Source organism: Rutidosis leptorrhynchoides, chromosome 4 (assembly GCF_046630445.1).
Source record: "Rutidosis leptorrhynchoides isolate AG116_Rl617_1_P2 chromosome 4, CSIRO_AGI_Rlap_v1, whole genome shotgun sequence".
Classification (NCBI taxonomy): domain Eukaryota; kingdom Viridiplantae; phylum Streptophyta; class Magnoliopsida; order Asterales; family Asteraceae; genus Rutidosis; species Rutidosis leptorrhynchoides.
The window spans coordinates 101,103,210-101,111,313 of record NC_092336.1 but is presented as its reverse complement, the minus strand read 5'-3'; positions in this window follow the sequence as shown (position 1 = coordinate 101,111,313).

Sequence of the window (8,104 nt, the reverse complement as noted above, 5' to 3'; positions counted from 1 at the left end):
GCCTTTTATAAACTAAGGCATTTCTGGAAAGTCTTTCAAATGTTTGACAAGTTAATTTCACCATAACTAAATGTGCTGATGAATTCTGACCGACTCTAGACAAGATTTCCTCAATCATATCCTCTGGTAGGTCTTCTAAAATATTCGGTTGTCTACCCTTAACGTCCATTTTGTTTTTATACTGTAAAATAGACAAGGATTAGATTCGTAATAACAAACAATACAAGCAATTTTTACATAGAACATAAAAGTACAAGCACACTACAATACATATAATACACAACATGATTACAACCCTCTAATCTGAATCACTGGTTTATTCTTCTTCGGACTTGGTTCGTTTTTCTAATTTTCTAGGAATATATGGTGTTCCTCTAATACGAGCCGTCGTTTTCCATAATGGTTTAGAAAAACCTGGTGGTTTAGAGGTTCCCGGGTCATTGTTACATTTTAGGAAATACGGATGTTGTCGATACATATAAAGTTCATCTGGGTTGGAATCGGGTTTCTCTATTTTTATACCTTTTCCCTTATTATTTTCTTTCGCTTTATTAAATTGGGTCGGGGTAATTTCTATAACATCATCAGAATCCTCATCGGGATCCGATTCATCGGAAAATTGGTAATCTTTCCAATATTTTGCTTCCTTGGCAGAAACACCATTGACCATTACTAACTTTGGTCCGTTGGTTGAGGATTTTCTTTTGTTTAATCGATTTACTATAGGTATCAATATTTCTTCCTCTGGAACCTCTTCTTCTTCTGGTTCCTCCTCTTTCGATTCATCCTCTTCTGGTTCCTCTTCTTCTGGTTCCTCCTCTTCCGGTTCCTCCTCTTCCGGTTCCTCTTCGGGAATTTGTGAATCTTCCCAAAATATATTCGTCTCTTTATTATTATTAGGTGAATCAATGGGATTTGTACTAGAGGTAGACATCTATCACACAATATCAAACACGTTAAGAGATTAATATATCACATAATATTTACATGTTAATAATATATAGTTTCCAACAAAAAAAAATGTTAAGCAATCATTTTTGAAGAAAAACACGGTCGAAGTCCAGACTCACTAATGCATCCTAACAAACTCGATAAGACACACTAGTGCAATTTTCTGGTTCTCTAAGACCAACGCTCGGATACTAACTGAAATGTCCCGTTCATATTGATTATAAACGTTCCATATTAATTGATTTCGTCGCGAGGTTTTGACCTCTATATGAGACGTTTTTCAAAGACTGCATTCATTTTTAAAACAAACATAACCTTTATTTTATCGATAAAGGTTTAAAAAATATCACGTAGATTATCAAATAATGATAATCTAAACTATACTGTTTACACACGACCATTACATAATGTAGTGACCCGAACTTTTCCATGTTTATATATATTAATTGAGATTGATATTTACATGATTAAATGTTTCCAACATGTTAAGCAATCAAACTTTTTAAGACTTGATTAATTGAAATATGTTTCATATAGACAATTGACCACCCAAGTTGATCGGTGATTCACGAACGTTAAAATTTGTAAAAACTATATGATGACATATATATGGATATATATATATATAGTTAACATGATACTATGATAAGAAAACATATCATAAAGTATATTAACAATGAACTACATATGTAAAAACAAGACTACTAACTTAATGATTTTTAAACGAGACATATATGTAACGATTATCGTTGTAAAGACATTTAATGTATATATATCATATTAAGAGATATTCATACATGATAATATCATGATAATATAATAATTTAAAATCTCATTTGATATTATAAACATTGGGTTAACAACATTTAACAAGATCGTTAACCTAAAGGTTTCAAAACAACACTTACATGTAACGACTAACGATGACTTAACGACTCAGTTAAAATATATATACATGTAGTGTTTTAATATGTATTTATACACTTTTGAAAGACTTCAATACACTTATCAAAATACTTCTACTTAACAAAAATGCTTACAATTACATCCTCGTTCAGTTTCATCAACAATTCTACTCGTATGCACCCGTATTCGTACTCGTACAATACACAGCTTTTATATGTATGTACTATTGGTATATACACTCCAATGATCAGCTCTTAGCAGCCCATGTGAGTCACCTAACACATGTGGGAACCATCATTTGGCAACTAGCATGAAATATCTCATAAAATTACAAAAATATGAGTAATCATTCATGACTTATTTACATGAAAACAAAATTACATATCCTTTATATCTAATCCATACACCAACGACCAAAAACACCTACAAACACTTTCATTCTTCAATTTTCTTCATCTAATTGATCTCTCTCAAGTTCTATCTTCAAGTTCTAAGTGTTCTTCATAAATTCCAAAAGTTCTAGTTTCATAAAATCAAGAATACTTTCAAGTTTGCTAGCTCACTTCCAATCTTGTAAGGTGATCATCCAACCTCAAGAAATCTTTGTTTCTTACAGTAGGTTATCATTCTAATACAAGGTAATAATCATATTCAAACTTTGGTTCAATTTCTATAACTATAACAATCTTATTTCAAGTGATGATCTTACTTGAACTTGTTTTCGTGTCATGATTCTGCTTCAAGAACTTCGAGCCATCCAAGGATCCATTGAAGCTAGATCCATTTTTCTCTTTTCCAGTAGGTTTATCCAAGGAACTTAAGGTAGTAATGATGTTCATAACATCATTCGATTCATACATATAAAGCTATCTTATTCGAAGGTTTAAACTTGTAATCACTAGAACATAGTTTAGTTAATTCTAAACTTGTTCGCAAACAAAAGTTAATCCTTCTAACTTGACTTTTAAAATCAACTAAACACATGTTCTATATCTATATTATATGCTAACTTAATGATTTAAAACCTGGAAACACGAAAAACACCGTAAAACCGGATTTACGCCGTCGTAGTAACACCGCGGGCTGTTTTGGGTTAGTTAATTAAAAACTATGATAAACTTTGATTTAAAAGTTGTTATTCAGAGAAAATGATTTTTATTATGAACATGAAACTATATCCAAAAATTATGGTTAAACTCAAAGTGGAAGTATGTTTTCTAAAATGGTCATCTAGACGTCGTTCTTTCGACTGAAATGACTACCTTTACAAAAACGACTTGTAACTTATTTTTCCGACTATAAATCTATACTTTTCTGTTTAGATTTATAAAATAGAGTTCAATATGAAACCATAGCAATTTGATTCACTCAAAACGGATTTAAAATGAAGAAGTTATGGGTAAAACAAGATTGGATAATTTTTCTCATTTTAGCTACGTGAAAATTGGTAACAAATCTATTCCAACCATAACTTAATCAACTTGTATTGTATATTATGTAATCTTGAGATACCATAGACACGTATACAATGTTTCGACCTATCATGTCGACACATCTATATATATTTCGGAACAACCATAGACACTCTATATGTGAATGTTGGAGTTAGCTATACAGGGTTGAGGTTGATTCCAAAATATATATAGTTTGAGTTGTGATCAATACTGAGATACGTATACACTGGGTCATGGATTGATTCAAGATAATATTTATCGATTTATTTCTGTACATCTAACTGTGGACAACTAGTTGTAGGTTACTAACGAGGACAGCTGACTTAATAAACTTAAAACATCAAAATATATTAAAAGTGTTGTAAATATATTTTGAACATACTTTGATATATATGTATATATTGTTATAGGTTCGTGAATCAACCAGTGGCCAAGTCTTACTTCCCGACGAAGTAAAAATCTGTGAAAGTGAGTTATAGTCCCACTTTTAAAATCTAATATTTTTGGGATGAGAATACATGCAGGTTTTATAAATGATTTACAAAATAGACACAAGTACGTGAAACTACATTCTATGGTTGAATTATCGAAATCGAATATGCCCCTTTTTATTAAGTCTGGTAATCTAAGAATTAGGGAACAGACACCCTAATTGACGCGAATCCTAAAGATAGATCTATCGGGCCCAACAAGCCCCATCCAAAGTACCGGATGCTTTAGTACTTCGAAATTTATATCATATCCGAAGGGTGTCCCGGAATGATGGGGATATTCTTATATATGCATCTTGTTAATGTCGGTTACCAGGTGTTCACCATATGAATGATTTTTATCTCTATGTATGGGATGTGTATTGAAATATGAAATCTTGTGGTCTATTATTATGATTTGATATATATAGGTTAAACCTATAACTCACCAACATGTTTGTTGACGTTTTAAGCATGTTTATTCTCAGGTGATTATTAGGAGCTTCCGCTGTCGCATAGTTAAATAAGGACGAGATTTGGAGTCCATGCTTGTATGATATTGTGTAAAAACTGCATTCAAGAAACTTATTTTGTTGTAACATATTTGTATTGTAAACCATTATGTAATGGTCGTGTGTAAACAGGATATTTTAGATTATCATTATTTGATAATCTACGTAAAACTTTTTAAAACCTTTATCTATGAAATAAAGGTTATGGTTGTTTTAAAAATGAATGCAGTCTTTGAAAAACGTCTCATATAGAGGTCAAAACCTCGCAACGAAATCAATTAATATGGAACGTTTTTAATCAATAAGAACGGGACATTTCAGTTGGTATCAGAGCGTTGGTCTTAGAGAACCAGAATTTTGCATTAGTGTGTCTTATCGAGTTTGTTAGGATGCATTAGTGAGTCTGGACTTCGACCGTGTTTAGTTGAAAAATGATTGCTTAACAAATTTTGTTGGAAACTATATATTTTTAACATGTGAATATTATGTGATATATTAATCTCTTAACGTGTTTGATATTATGTGATAGATGTCTACCTCTAGAACAAGTCCCATTGACTCACCTAATAATAATGAAGAGTCAAATGTAAATTGGAATGATTCGTGGACTGATTCACAAGTTCCCGAAGAGGAACCGGAAGAAGAGTCGGAACCGGAAGAAGAATCGGAACCGGAAGAAGAATCGGAACCGGATGAAGAAATAGAACCGGTGGGGGAAATAATAAAACGGTTAAGTAAAAGAAAATCCTCAACCAACCGACCAAGGTTAATTATGACCAATGGTGTTTCCGCCAAGGAAGCAAAATATTGGGAGGATTACCAATTCTCCGATGAATCGGATTCCGACGAGAATTCCGATGATGTTATAGAAATTACCCCAACTGAATTTAAAAAAGCAAAAGAAAATAATAAGGGAAAGGGCATAAAAATAGAGAAATCTAATTCCAACCCCGATGAACTTTATATGTATCGTCAACCCCCGAAGTCCTTAAGTTGTAACAATGACCCGGGAACCTCTAAACCACCAGGTTTTTCTAAACCAATGTGGACAACGACGGCTCGTATTAGGGGAACATCATATATCCCTAGAAACTTGGCAAAACAAACCAAAACCGAAGAAGAAGAAACGAGCGAGTCGGAATAAGATAGTTGTATTCGTGTGGTGTAATGTATGTAATATAGTGTTCTTATGCTTTATGATATATGTAAAAATTGCTTGTATTAATAAGTATTTTTTTATGAATCTAACTCTTGTCTATTTTACAGTTTAAAAACACAAAATGGATAGACAACCCAATATTTTAAGAGACCTACCCGGAGACATGATTGATGAAATCTTGTCTAGAGTCGGCCAGAATTCCTCGGCACAACTATTTAAGGCGAGATCAGTTTGTAAGACATTCGAAGAACGTTCCAAGAATGTCTTGGTTTATAAGAGACTTTCGTTTGAAAGATGGGGGATAGCACATTGGGAAACCCATAAGTTACGATGTGTTTACTTTGACGCATATATTGCGGGGAACCCAAATGCTATTTTACGCAACGGGTTAAGAAATTATTTTGACTCAATATATCCGAATATTGGACTTCGTGATTTAGAAAAAGCGGCTAACATGCAACATAAAGAAGCATGTTATGCTTACGGATTAGTAATGTTCGCTTCTCACCAAAGTGAGAACAAGAACATCGGGCTACAACTATTAAACAAAACGTTTCCACAAGTGACGGAGTCGGTAATTGGGGTAAGAAATGAGGTTTTTAGATTGTTACGGGACTGTTGGACATTACGTAACCCTCGTCCTTTTGACGACGTTACAACACGCTGTCTTATCAATGGCCATAACGGTTATGTTCCACAAGACCAAGGATGGGAAGTAATCCTAGTAAAACCAGAATGCATGACTTGTTTCTGGACGTATGAATTACGTGTCTTTATTGCCTTTGCTGAACGACTTGTGTACTAGCTAGAATTATCTTCACAACCATCTTGTATCAAATTTATTATGTGATATATTTCATGCTATATGTAAATTAAGCGGTATTGTAAGTTTGTAAAATATTGTGTAAAAGTTTGAACGCGAAATATTATTATAATCAGTTTTTCATATAGAATTGTAGTAGTTGAATTGTATATTAGCTACTAAGTATGAACTTAACGGGTAGGTACTACCCGAATTTAAACTTATAAAACGCTAATATGAAGAAAAAGCTTTTATAAATGAGTTCATATTATGCTACAAAATACTATTAACTACTCTTAATATTCTGTATGATTAACTTGTTCATTTGACTATTTTGAAGGAAATGGCACCGACTACTCGACACACCGTGAATATGAATGAAGAGGAATTCCGTACTTTTCTAGCTTCAAACATAGCCGCAGTACAGGCTGCGCTACATACCAACAATAACCTTGGATCTAGCAGTACAGGAAATCGTGTAGGATGCACGTACAAAGAATTCACTGCCTGCAAACCTTTGGAATTTGATGAAACCGAAGGACCGATCGGATTGAAACGGTGGACCGAGAAGGTCGAATCGGTGTTTGCCATAAGTAAGTGTACTGAAGAGGACAAAGTAAAGTACGCTACGCATACCTTCACAGGTTCTGCGTTAACATGGTGGAATACCTATCTAGAGCAAGTGGGACAAGACGATGCGTACGCACTACTGTGGTCAGCATTCAAGCACTTGATGAACGAGAAGTACCGTCCCAGAACCGAGGTCAATAAGCTCAAGACAGAACTTAGAGGGTTACGAACCCAAGGATTTGATATTACCACGTACGAAAGACGATTCACAGAATTGTGCCTATTGTGTCCGGGAGCATTCGAAGATGAGGAAGAGAAGATCGACGCATTTGTGAAAGGATTACCGGAAAGAATCCAAGAAGATATAAGTTCACACGAGCCCGCCTCCATACAACAGGCATGTAGAATGGCTCACAAACTCGTGAACCAAATTGAAGAAAGAATTAAAGAACAGACTGCTGAAGAGGCCAATGTGAAGCAAGTCAAAAGAAAGTGGGAGGAAAACGGTGATAAGAATCACCAATACAACAACAACAGCAATTACAACAATAATCGCAACAATTATCCCAACAATCGCAACATCAATCGCAACTACAACAAACGGCCCAACAACAACAACAACAACAACAACAGCAACTACAACAATCATCCCAACAACAATAATAACCGCAACAACAACAACAATCAGAAGCAGCTATGCCAAAGGTGTGAAAAGAATCACTCAGGGTTCTGCACCAAATTTTGCAACAAGTGTAAAAGAAATGGTCATAGCGCGGCGAAGTGTGAGGTCTACGGACCAGGGGTTAATAGAACGAAAGGAACAAATGGTGTCGGAACGAGTAATGGCGGAGCAAGTAGTGTCGGAGCAAGTTATGCCAATGTAGTTTGTTATAAATGTGGAAAACCGGGCCACATTATTAGAAATTGTCCGAACCAGGAGAACACGAATGGACAAGGCCGTGGAAGAGTTTTCAATATTAATGCGGCAGAGGCACAGGAAGACCCGGAGCTTGTTACGGGTACGTTTCTTATTGACAATAAATCTGCTTACGTTTTATTTGATTCGGGTGCGGATAGAAGCTATATGAGTAGAGATTTTTGTGCTAAATTAAGTTGTCCATTGACGCCTTTGGATAGTAAATTTTTACTCGAATTAGGAAATGGTAAATTAATTTCAGCAGATAATATATGTCGGAATCGAGAAATTAAACTGGTTAGCGAAACATTTAAGATTGATTTGATACCAGTAGAGTTAGGGAGTTTTGATGTGATAATCGGTA